This window comes from Mustela putorius, unplaced genomic scaffold (genome assembly GCF_011764305.1).
Source record: "Mustela putorius furo isolate JIRA1106 unplaced genomic scaffold, ASM1176430v1.1 tig00000224_pilon_pilon_pilon, whole genome shotgun sequence".
In the NCBI taxonomy this organism is placed as follows: domain Eukaryota; kingdom Metazoa; phylum Chordata; class Mammalia; order Carnivora; family Mustelidae; genus Mustela; species Mustela putorius.
The window spans coordinates 23,607,832-23,621,442 of record NW_025421321.1 but is presented as its reverse complement, the minus strand read 5'-3'; the positions used below and the strand labels follow the sequence as shown (position 1 = coordinate 23,621,442).

The following is a 13,611-nucleotide window of genomic DNA, read 5'->3' as shown; positions in this document are numbered from 1 at the left end:
CAAATAACCAGCAAGATGGGCATCTTCACTGTGTCAGAAGTACTTTTTAAGAAAGTTGTGCTTATCTTGTTTGGTTAACTGTACACAAAATCTGGTAACATTGTATGTTCATGCATGTGGGTATGGATGGATAATAAACACACAAGACATAAGTTACCTCTCCAGTGTTTACCCAAATCTGCTGAGTTAACTGGGTGATGACTCAGGGTTTTGTAATGCAATAGTCTTCTCAACATTTCCTCACAAGATGATTCTTATCTGCCAGTTATTAGGGAGCCTCTGACAAATTTCTCATCTCCTCTTGACGGTGGTGGTGGGGGTAGTAATACCTTTTTAATGAAGACAAAACTAAAACACTTAATTTACCCTTTTCACAGAGTGACATAAAATGTGAAGGTTAACAGCTCTTCCCTGATTAGAGAATGGAGAAGTTTGTGTATTTAGGATTAATAGGAGACTTTGGGTAAAAAAAGAAATGCAACCGGGGGAAGAACCACTTTCAGTCAAAACAGAGAAATGTTTTTTAATTGATTAACATCAAATGATATTTCAAGTGAACCTCCTATGTGTTTGTGTTACTTAGGCACAATAAAAATAAAGTTATTTTGTTAGTTCCAGTAATTCCTGCATTTTGATCACTCTTGTTAGATTTACCAGAGAATAACCATTTTAGAGGACACAGCTTTTAAGATTTTATTTTTTATTTGACAGAGAGAGAGAGATCACAAGCAGGCAGAGAGGCAGGCAGAGAGAAGGGGGACAGGCCCCCTACTGAGCAGAGAGCCTGATGTGATGCGGGGCTTGAGCCCAGGACCCCGAGATCATGACCCTAGCCTGACCCTAGCCGAAGGCAGAGGCTTAACCCACTGAACCATCCAGGCACCCTAGGACACAGCTTTTAAATGCACAGTGTAGAAGTATACCAATGTGTGAATGCATCTGCTTTGGGTTTCTGAATCTGGAATCTACACAGATTTAAGCATTGTTTTCTGACATATTACTAAGCTTGGCAAATTAGCACCTAGAGTTGTATTATTTTTGGCTTGTTAAGTATAAGTAGCTTTTACCTAGAAATGGCTAAAAATACAGTGGAGACAGTCCTTGGTGTTTAGGCTAGATTGCAGTTAATAAGTCTTATTAGCCTGTGAACCCCGAACCATTCAGTGCTGTCAGAGGTTTATTTTGGAACAGTGGTTAAATGCTGCAAACTGATTCTCAGGATTGCACTATGAGACATTTTGAACTTGGTGGGACATGTTGTGATCTTGGTTGTATTTTTTTTTTTCCTAAGTCATGTTAAGGTGACCTGTTTATAGTTGCACTTGTTTTTTAATGAGCCTTGTGTGTTGCACAAGTTTACATCTAAATGATGCCAGCTGTCAATTACCTGAGTAGTGATCATATTTAGCACTTTGTAGAGGAATGGAAAGTAGTAATGAAAATAAAATCTAACTTTTACCAGTAGCTCTGTGATTGTGGGAAGGTTCCTTTAATTGTGTGTTTCGGTATTCTTGTGAAAGAAATGAGGGGGTTGGACTAAGTAATTCCTGAGAAACATTCCTGGTCTGGTATTTTGTGACTTTATTTTTTATCCTGTAGAGCCTCAAATAGGCCAGTGTGTATCTTTCTGCAAGGACTATTTGAGCAGCTTGTAAAGTACTGGAAGTAGTTGTATATATAGATCAAGCCCATTCCTAAAGAAGACCAGAGTGTAAATGCTGTTCAGAGGCACTGGGACTGGATCCGGACCAGAAGTGTACACTCCTAATCTGGGCATCACAGGTCTGTGTCGGGTAGAGTTCTGGTTTGGGGATACTCAGGCTCCAGCTCCCTTTTTTTTTATTTTTTACCTCACTTAGGTACTAACCATCATTCTGTTTTGATCCATTTCCGAGACAATGGGTCTGTGTAACATCTCTGTGAAGAAAGGTTATTTCTGCATGCTTTAAAAATTGGCCCTGTGGTAAAATAAAAGCTCTCTTGTATGGACAAGCTAAAGTATTAGAGACATAATGTGAGGTAATATCAGAGGGAATGTTTTTAAGAAGCAGGGAAACAAATTGGGAGAAGAGAGGCACAAACCTAATGGTCTTTGGGAAACAGCAGTAAACACAGTTTTCTGGACTCGAAGTGAAAGATGTTGATGGATAACTGGTATAGTCCATGTAGAGAATGACGGAGTCGAAGAAGGATAATCCTGAAACTTGCTTTTTTTCCCCCTTGTCTCTCTGGACCTTTCATGTGAGGTAGTGAGGTCTAGTTTAAAGACATCAGTTATCTATACCTGGCTTTGCTGTGAACATTCTTACCATCTTGGTCTTGTTTAACCTCTCTCAGCTTTAGGGTCCTCTTTTGGAAAGTGGGAGGAGTGTAGACTTTTTGTGGTTTTTCAAACTTAAAACTTATCCATGAACTGTTCTATAAAAGCAAAATCTTAAACCTGGTATTGGGCTCCTTGGACAGGATAAAGTTGTACTGATTTTTTTTTTTTCTTTCTTTTTAACAGTTTAGTGATCACATAACCCCCTAAAGCCTGCTCAGGGCTCTGAAACATACTGCTTGAAAAATCATTGAGTTAGTCCCAAAGGGCCTTTCTAGCTTTCTGTTCCTTTAAAATGATCTGGAGGAGGGAAAACAAGTGAATAGCTTACTATTTCCTACAAGTTTACCCCATCCATAATGCTTTCTTTTTTTTAAGCAGAATTTTGATTTTAGTGAAGGATGTGCACTTGGTGTATTATGAAACAAATTTAAATGTCTTACTTGTCTTAATGATGAAATGTTATATTCTGTGCTGTTTTATTACAATGAAATGACTCTATTATACTGACAAATCATTTCATTTGCTAATTAAACTGTAACTTCCTTGTTTAATTATTATTAAGAACATGATTAGCCTTCCTGGATAGGAATTGGATTATCCCAGTTGAAACCGCATAATGTTTTTAATTAGATTACATAACCACCGGAAACTTAAGTTTAGTCAAGATATGAATTATCAAATACACTGAACTTCTTTTGTGGAAAGTAATAATCTGACCACAAGAGCACCCAAATTTGTATCATCTCTGTGTTGGGGGAGAAAGTAGAAAATGCTAACCACCGAATCTCAGCTATTAACATGATGTACTTATTTGGATATCTAATGTTTAAGTATTGAAATTGTGAAGTACACGATAAATAGAAGTGCTTTTTACTTGTAAAAAGTCTTGAAATCTTGACAGATTACCACATTAATCAGTGAGAACCAGTTAGGGAAAATAGTGGAAAAGTTTGCCCTTTGTTATTATATGACCCCAATCAAAACAGGAACTAGAATTTCTTTGTTGAATTGATTTGAAAGCTGGTTTTCCATAGAAAAAGCAAAGTAAGTTAATTAAATTATTTGGGGGGACATGAATTTTTCTGACAGAGTTGTATAAGAGCATAATAAACTGTCCTTCACGTTTCTTTCTTTTTTTTTTTTTTTTAAAGATTTTACTTATTTATTTGACAGAGATCACAAGTAGGCAGAGAGGCAGGCAGAGAGAGAGGGCGGATGCAGGCTCCCTGCTGAGCAGAGAGCCTGATGCGGGGCTTGACTCCAGGACCCTGAGATCACGACCTGAGCCGAAGGCAGAGCCTCTAACCCACTGAGCCATCCAGGCACCCCTCTTTTTTTTTTTTCTCTTTAAATTAACTAACTTTAGTTTTTAGAGCAGCTTTAGGTTCAGAGCAAAATTGAGCAGATAATACAGATATCCCCTTTACCTACATATGTACACATTGAATTTTTCATAGCCATCTCAAACTTAGATATTTTATGTATGTATATTTGAGGCCCTTCCCATTTTTCAAACACCTTTTTAGTTTCTTTCTTGTCTTACTTTCATTCTTTCTTTTTTTCTTTTTCAAGTAGGTGCCATGCCTGATTTGGGGCTTGAACTCATGACTTAGATTAAGAGTCATATCCTCCCATTGACAGCAAGTCAGACTTCCCTCAAGAAGCTTTCTTAATCATTCTTTTAAAGCACCTTGTCAATTTCTTCTCACTATAACTAGTGAGGATGTTTTTGGAGAATTTCGTTTGTCAATATATATGATTTGAATAGTTTTTGAATACTTTTAAAATTTATTTTGCTTTAAACGTTTTTTTATCGTGGAACATAGCAAACATGTTAAGGGAAGACAATAGTCTAGTGAACTCCAGGTACCCATAATCTGTCTTCAATTATCAACTCATGGCCAGTCATGTTCCTTCCACTTTCATGCACCCCACCCTCCCTGCATTGTGTTTGAAGCATATTACTCCATTCATAAGTGCTTCCAGTATGTATCCGCAAAGGAAAAGGAATTAAACCAAAAAAGTCAATACTGATGCCATTCTCAAACTTAGGAAAATGAACAATAATCCAACATCACTTTGATCAATCTCATGAAATTCTACTTACAGAATTTGTGGTTTTAATTCTGAGTTTCCATTTGCATTGTTTTGTCTAAGGTTTACTGCAGACAGACTCCATGGACAATGATTTATAATACAGCTTATTAATGAACATTTGTGTATTTTGGCATCTTTCTTCTCCCCCTCTTAACTGCGGAGACATAGAATCCGTCCTGGGGCAACTAGGACTTCCTTGAATTCTCCATTTTAAAAACAAAGATACTGAGGTCCTTATAAGGTTAATACATAGTTGGATGCAAAGGAGTAGCGGCAGGAGTCTTGAACAAATATTTTCTGAGTGCTTTGTTGGGGGCAGGCACTGGTTTGGGCTCTTTGGATATGTTAGTGAAAGATGTCTGCCCTTTTGGGAAATTCCAGTGCTTTTCTCTAAGCACAAATTTTTGTTCTTTAAGGACAGCCTTGGCAAGTCGTAGCTCCATCAAGAAACTTGAGGAAAGAAAATATGAATTCTAAGTGCATTACTTAAAAAAATTCTTTTTCTGACCAGTATGTTTTAATGCCCTAAATGGAGGCACTGAGAAGGGCAGTTAGGGGAAAAAATTAGTGAAACAGTACCATTTCTTGTTCAGAAATGTGAATGTATCATTTAAAAACAATTTTCCAAGTGGTCTTGCTCCAGTAAATTGTCTTTGAAGTACATGTTCTTGACTGAAGTAAAATGGAGGCAGTTTCTTGTGTTTTTAAGGGATGCTTATTTATTTAGTAGTAAATACGGGTACAACTTCTTCACCCATTTTCTCATTTTGAAACCTGGGTGTTTACTTTTCTGTTAAATGAAACATTTCTAGTGAATCTTCTCTCACTGCTCTCCTTTTCTTTTTTTTTTTAAATTTTCAATTTTTTATAAACATACATTTTTATCCCCAGGGGTACAGGTCTGTGAATCGCCAGGTTTACACACTTCACAGCACTCACCAAAGCACATACCCTACTTTTTCTCCTTCTTTTTTTTAAAAGATTTTATTTATTTATTTATTTATTTGACAGACAGAGATCACAAGTAGGCAGAGAGGCAGGCAGAGAGAGAGGAGGAAGCAGGCTCCCCGCCGAGCAGAGAGCCCGATGCGGGACTCCATCCCAGGACCCCGGGATCATGACCCGAGCAGAAGGCAGAGGCTTTAACCCACTGAGCCACTCAGGCACCCCACTTTTTCTCCTTTTTTTTTTTTTTTTTTTTTAAGATTTTTTATTTATTTGTCAGAGAGAGCGAGCGAGAGCGAGCACAGGCAGACAGAGTGGAAGGCAGAGTCAGACGGAGAAGCAGGCTCCCCGCGGAGCAAGGAGCCCGATATGGGACTCGATCCCAGGACCCCGGGATCATGACCCGAGCAGAAGGCAGAGGCTTTAACCCACTGAGCCACTCAGGCACCCCACTTTTTCTCCTTTTTAATACAAAATCCAAATCTGTGTTTTTTTCCAACCTGTGTAGAAAATTAGATCAAAATCTCATACAGTGTGAATGGCAAGCTGAGAACAGGGTAATAAAAGCAACAACAAGCAAACACCATTAATAAGCAAACCGTTAATATTCATTGACACAGCCACTGGAATGTTAAAAGCAGCACATACTATAAATATTCCCATTTGGAATCTTGAGGTTGGCTACTTCCATATTCGGCCTACACTCAGCATTTCTTCCCTTTTAGTGCACTCTCTTGATCCCTTGTTAGTGCTTTTGTAGTCTTTGTGTATTATCTTCCCTCTACTGTGAGCCTTCTTGAGGTCAGTGTCCTCTATGTTTACTTCCTTTTCTCCTCTCCCAGCATTTACTGCAGTGGTACAGCAGTGTGTATACATTCCTTTGTACTCAATGATATTGTAATTAATTTTTTTGTTCTTTGTAAACTAAAGCGTTATGGAATTCTAAGAAATTACTACGTACACAGTCAAAATGGAAAAAAGAACTATGGGATGAGATCTAGTTTAATATGGGATTCAAAAGAAACTTAAACATTTAGTAAAAGAAATGGAGGGAAGGAGCACTTTGGTTAAAGAGGAGAATGGTGTGTTTCATAATCAAAAGTGGGAGTCTGGGGGAGTAGGTTTAGCAAAGTTAATTAGAGAAGAAAGCAGATTATATTGGTTGCATTGATGAGTTTGAGACTTTATTTAAAAATAAATCTGTAGTAATTGTTATGTTTAAATATTTAATGCTAAATAATTTAGAGTGTAGTTAATACAGTTTTTGAATAGGTGAACCATACAGTTTTGGTAGTGATCATCACCTTTTTATGCTAGTTTTTTTTTTTCACCCCCAAAATAATTAGATCCTAAATTTTAGAGTCTAAAAATAAAGAGGTGCCTGGCTGGTTCCATTAGAAGAACCTGCAATTAATTCTTGATCTCAGGGTTATGAGTTGGAGTCCCACATTAGGTGTAGAGATTACTTAAAAAGAAAAAAAAGCTTAAAAAAAATTCAAAATCTGGTAAATATTTTTCCCTTCCCATGAAAAAAAAGTAACACTATTGCATCTGTGAAATGGGTTTGAGAATAGTATTGTAGTTCAAATAAATTGGAAACTGCTTAAGAATTATTAAAAATGCTTTCTAATCTCCTAATGGTGGGTACTCTAAAAGAAATGTGTTAGTAATCTTTGGGCTCTCAAATATGAGTATTTCATCTTGTTTTCTGACATACTTCTTTTTTAAACCAAAGATGAAATAGAAGCTTTTAGAGTAAGAACCTTTATGAATGCAATCTTTTGCATTAGAGTGTTTATATTTTGGGCAGATTCCTAAAGAGTTTATTTATGAAGGAAGGTGGGTTACTTCCAGACATCTCAGTAAGTAAAATATTGTCAAATTTCTGTCAACATATACCAAACAGAGGTTTCTATTTTGTGTATGGCAGGAAAACAGTTATCATTTAACAAATTCTGGAATGATTTAAAATGTGGTTTTTTAAAAAAAGATTTTATTTATTTATTTGACAGAGAGAGGGATCACAAGTAGGCAGAGAGGCAGGCAGAGAGAGGGGGAAGTAGGCTCCTCGCTGAGCAGAGAGCCCAATGCGGGGCTTGATCCCAGCACCCTGAGATCATGACCTGAGCTGAATGCAGAGGTTTAACCCACCTAGCCACCCAGGCTCCCCTAAAATGTGATTTTTTAAAAATCATAATTAAATGGGCAAGTATCTTAAAACTTTTCATTTTGTGGGGCTTTTTTTTTTTTTTTTTTTTTTTTGTAGTTTGTATGGTCTCACTATTTTTCATCTGTATGTTCATTCATTAGTGCTTAATAGAGAATTTTTCAATTGTGGGTTATGACCAAAGGATTGTGAAATCATTTTAGTTTTTTCTTTTGAGGGGTTTGTTTGTTAGTAAACTAAATTAGAATTATTAGAGTAAACTTAGAAGTAATAAGGGTGAATGTTTATGACCTTAATTTCAGGTTTTTATATGAGCTTTTTTTTTTCCAGTTTTATACATGTTTATGTATGTACTGGGTTATATATTTATAACAGTGGATTGTGACTCCCAAAATATGAAAGCTACTGATTTTACAGGTTTCTGTAATTTAGATTATCGGGTCAACACCTACACCTTGAGGCACAAAGATAAAAGGGATAAAAATGAAAAGTTGCAGCAGTTTAAAAAATTAGTCAACTGGGTGATCTTATACGAGAGCATTAGTTAATAGATTATTGAATGAGTGGCATAGATATGTTGAGGCCTCAGAGTGTGCCAGCACTATGCTAATGACTTTATATTCATTATTTCACTTAATTTTCACAAACAACCCTATGAATTGTAGGTATGTTTGTTATCCCAGTTTTACCCTTGAGGAAATGAAACTTAGTGAGGTAATGTATTAGCTGATTTGTCTGATGACCACAGGGCTTTCTCTTAACCATGTGTCCCAGAGGAAGCAAACTCCCAGGCTGTATAGCCTAAGAAGGCTACCTGGGGAAGAACTGCACCTGAGTCTTGAGGTGGAATTTGGTTAGGTAAGCAGGAATTTTGAGAAAGCCATTTAAACATGGGGGAAGAGAGATATGAACAAGTTGACCCTGTAACTGTTAAAGTGGGTGCTTGGAGCATTATACTGAAAGACTTAAGTTATCTGTGTCCTTCTAGGCTTTATGCTCCAGGACCATTTGTTACTTTCCATTCCCTTTTGCTATGTCTGGCTCTTAACTGGCATTCAGTAAAGCATTTCAAGAGGTGAATGCTCCTTGTCCATGACTCCAGAGAGAAGCAACTGGGAAAAGAAGAGAGGAATCATTATTAGATATTAATAGGGAATGCCTGTTCTACTCCAGAAATTGTCATGTCAGTTTTAATAAGTCATAAAGAATATAACTCTGAAATATAATATGCTGAAGCTCTGATGAGAATGTTTAGCCTGTGGTATAGAAAGGATAAAGAGAAGAGTGTGTACCTCAGACCTCCTTGTCTATTTAGAGCCTTCCATCAGAAATACTATACTTGGTAAAGATAATAGACCTGTTTTATAGTGTGTTTCGGAAACCTGCTCAATATTTTAAGGCCAGTTTGCTTAATTTGGTAAAATATTTATTGTTAGTTTAAAGGATTTTTTTTTCTTTTAAAGATAGAACTAGTTCTCGTGAGCTCTTTTTAATTATAAAAGCCAGTATATTTCTCAAGATATACATTTGGTCAACCAAAAAAATGTTTCTCAGAACGCCCACCTTGTTTCAGTCTTTGGTTAGAGTTGAGGGTTTACATGTGTATATAGGCATGTCCCTGTCATCCTTACCTGTCAGTCATCTGAAGAAATACAATAATGTATACATGTATAACTCCAGTAAGAAATAGAATGTGGAAAACACTCAGTTTGGTATAAGCTATTAAAGGACAGAGAGGACAGAGATAGCAATTTTGGTTGGGAATGAAGGAAGACTGCGAAAGAGGAGAACTTAAGGATAGCTAGGCTTCTAAGGATATGAACAACTAATTCACAAGAAAATATATAGTAAGCAAATATCTTAAGGTACATTTACACTCATAACTAAAGAAATACTATTTGAAGCAGATTATATTTTATTTTTAATGATTTAAATCGATTTTAAACCATATCTGTTCTCCAGTCAGTCTGTAAAGGTGCAGTGGTTCTCGAATGTAGTGAAATGTCCGGGAAGCATACAAACAACAGGTCCTTGGGGCTCCACTGTAGATCAGTTAAATCAGAATGTCTTTCTTGTATATTAGTCAGTTACTCACCACCATAACCTTGTGAGGAAACCTAGGCTTTACAAATAGATTAAATGACTTGCCCAAGGGACTGGCCTAGAGCACTTTGAATTCTCTGCAAATTTGTAGAATCTTGCTGCTCCTGCTGGCTTGGCTGTTGTGTTGAAATCAATAAATATTCTGGCTATTCAGAGTTGATTATGATGTTGGGAGTTGCAAAGTATTCTAGAGCATAGCAACATAAGATATTCTCCACTTTAGATAAGTCCTAATTTGCCTTTCTTCCATATCAGCAGACACTTAGAATTGATATCCTTTTTTGTTTTTTGTTTTGTTTGTTTTGTGATGGTGTATTCCTTTTCTTGATCCTCAGCTTGACCTCTTTGGAAGTGAAATGAAAGAGTAAGGAACATTCTCTTGATTGTGTCTTTTTGTCACAGAATGCTGTTTTGCTCTTCCTCTGCCTAGACCTGTCTCCTGTGCCTGTTCCTGCCTCTTTCCTCAAATGGCTCAGATTTTCTTGGCCCTCGGTTGCTTATTCAGAGTGATGATGGCTTTCTAATCTTTCAAGATTCAGTTCAGTGGACAACTCATCTATGATGAAACATTGGTTAAAAAAAAAATCACAAAACTCTACTTCATTTGTCTCCCTTATTTCTGTATATTTCGTTTTCCAGTACATATTTCGTCACATCTAGAAAGGCATTTTGAATACGTGGGTTATTGAGTGAAAAGAGAAAGGGGGATTTATGAGAAAAGCCTACATTTTATCTGTTCATTCACTCTTCCTAGTAATGAGAAGCTGTATCTGCATTTTTAGTATTATGTGTTACGATGCAGGAGTTAGTCCCGTAATCAAGTCAAGATAATTAATTCCTGATCTTCTGGCTTTCTCCGCACATTTTGGCTTTCTAAATTTTTTCATTGGTGATATCTTAGGAACAGAAGGAAAAGACATTAAAGTGTGGAGGAAGTTTTGTTTTGTTTTGTTTTGTTTTGTTCTGGTTAGAGGGAAGAGGTTTTTTAGGAATCTCATTGACAAGTATTTTAAAGCAAATAAAATGACCATGACCATTGTCAGGTATGAAGACATAGTTTTAAAAATTCTTATGTCTCACCATTTATTCAGATACTTTACATTTTAGTACAGTTTTATTGTTTTAAAATGTAATTCCTATACATTTCTCTTAGAGAAGTTTCCTTTTTTAAAAGATTTTATCTGAGAGAGAGAGAAAATGAGCGGGGGGGGGGGGGGGGCGCTAAAGAAGAGGGACAGGGAGAAGCAAAGTCCCTGCTGAGCAGGCGCCGTTTCAGAGAAATTTCTAATTAATCTTTTTGTTGATATTATGAATGGCAATTTACCTCCATTCACCACTTTTTTTTACCTGGTTACTGTAAGGTAGGCTGCCGATTTCAAGAAACATAGTCTATGGCTTTTCTTATTCAGTCTAAAAGCGGGATTTTTTGTTGCTGATTTTAGATGTTTTAGGGAAAATCATAGCATTGATGACAACATCGTTTTACCCTTCCTGAAACAGTTACCCCTATTTGTGTTTCCTAGTTTGCTCTTTAATCCCTAGATTCAGAATAATGCTAAGTAATAACAGTAAGAATAGTCATTATTGTCTTGAATCTGGTTTTAAAGGTTGTGCCTTTAAAGGTGTTTGGTTTTAAAGGAAGTGCTTCTTAGAGGGGGAATGCCCTAAAACAGATCTTGGCTATTGAATTTTTAAGACTATGTGTTTTTAAATAATTTGGTTACTTTTTGTTATACTGTGTTAATATTTTTTAATTTATATTTTATTATAATTAGACCTTTTGGCCAGAATAATGTCCGTATTAGAATAAAGTGAGTTTGTGACCTGTTTTCTAGATATTCCATAGAAGATTAAAAAGAGGGCACAGCTTCTGTAATCTCAGTTTTTGTTTTAAAGTCAGCTTTATTAATTATATAATTTTAATTACTTTTAGTTGAAGTCTGATTGAAATGTTAGAGACATACAGTCATTGATTTTGTTGCTGCTATTCAGCATATAAAACTTCATTTTCTTTTTTTTTTTAAGATTTTATTTATTTATTTGACAGAGATCACAAGCAGGCAGAGAGGCAGGCACAGAGAGAGAGAGAGGAGGAAACAGGCCCCCCGCTGAGCAGAGAGCCCAATGTGGGGCTCGATCCCAGAACCCTGGAATCATGACCTGAGCCGAAGGCAGAGGCTTTAACCCACTGAGCCACCAGGCACCCCTAAAATTTCATTTTCTTTATCAAGACTAGTTATCATGTATATGGTATACATGATATACATGTATGGTGATGTTAATAGCCATTGTACATTCTTTAGAGATTGCAAAATGGTTCTTTGCTTATTAGCTGAAGTTCTCTAAAAAACTTTTATACCTGAACTACTGTTTACCCTGAGGTACAATTCCTGTAGAAACCAGGATAAATGTTTCATTGGTTCTCTTTATTTACCAGTTTTTTTTTTTAAAGATTTATTAATTTTAGAGTGAGAGGGGGAGGAGAGCACGTTCCCATGCAAGCAGGGGTAGGAGAGAAGGAGAGAATCTCAAGCAGACTCCCAGCAGATTCCCAGCTGAGCATGGGCTCCTTGGAGGGAGTGCTTAATCTAACCGCCGAGATCACAACCTGAGCTGAAATCCAGAGTCCAAGGCTTAACAGATTGAGCCACCCAGGCACCCTGTTTACCAGTTTTTAAGATAATGATTTGGTTCGATACCATTCTTCAAGGGCATAACCTGTGGGGTTTTCTTTTGTTTGTATTTAATATTTTTTAGTTTCATTATGAACTCAATGGATTTAAACATACATTGCAGTCAGTTACCATGGTTCATGCTCTGATGTCATTTTTGGTTAGTGAGAACCATACAACTTGAATTCTGTGCTGTTTTAAGCAGGACTTTAGTAATTTTGATAAGGGCTGTTTTTATTAAGGGAAACGTAGAAATGCAGAAATATTCATTACCTGATCTTAAACATCGTATTTTATAACAAAATTTTGATATGAAATGTTTTTACATGTTAATTCTAATTACAAAAATAATGCCTTCTTACTTTAGAAAGTTAGAACAAACAAAGTTATAGAGGAGAACATGAAAATCACTCTGTTTTACCACATAGAGGTAATGTGTTATGGTGTTTATTTTATCTTTTAATCTTAATGTATGATTATGTATTTTTCTCTGGTTATATTCATATATGTTTTATATCCTGCTTTTTAAAAAAAATATTTTTTGGGGGGGCACCAGGATGGCTTAGTTGGTTAAGCGTCTGCCTTCAGCTCAGGTCATGATCCCAGAGTCCTAGGATTAAACCCCACATTGCTCTCCTTCCATGTTCTCTCTCTTAAGTAAATAAATAAATCTTTAAAAACAAGAAAGATTTTATTTATTTGAGAGAGAGAATGTGAGCAGGGCAGAGGGAAAGGGAAAAACAGGCTCCTTGCTCTCGGTGTTTGGTCCCAGGACCCCCAGATCATGACCTGACACAAAGGCAGATGCTGAACCTGCTGAGCCACCCAGGTGCCCCTTGTATCCTGCTTTTTTTCTTTATATGACATTTCATTTCATATCCACTAAAGTTCTTTAAAACCATAATTTTAAATGACTACATATTATCTAATGGCATAAACTAGAATTTAACAAACTATTCTCTTACGTCAGCTTCCTTTTCTTTTCCCCCAGGAGAATTTTACTGCGCATGTGGGTTGGCATTATGACTTTGATTTTCTAGGTTATTACTTAGGATGTACTGCTAGATGTGGGTTGTTTTGTTTTCCCTTAAGGTTTATTTATTTATTAGAGAGAGAGAGCAAGAACAAGGGTGGGAGAGTGACAGAGGAAGAGGGAGAGGATCTCAAGCAGACTCCCTACTGAGCGCGGAGCCCAAATCCAGAATCAGATGCTCCACCATCAACTGACTGAGCCACCCAGGCAACCCTAGATGTAGAATTTTTTAAAAGCGATTGAGTGCAACCTGCCGTTTCCTGCTCACCTG

At 36.6% G+C, this 13,611-nt stretch overlaps 1 protein-coding gene across 3 annotated transcripts in view; it reads left to right on the top strand.

Annotated features, from left to right (window-relative positions):
- The window catches only part of PSME4 (proteasome activator subunit 4), a 111,451-nt gene that overhangs the window by 1,471 nt on the left and 96,369 nt on the right, over positions 1–13,611 (top strand). The gene's annotated exons all lie outside the window — the stretch shown is intronic.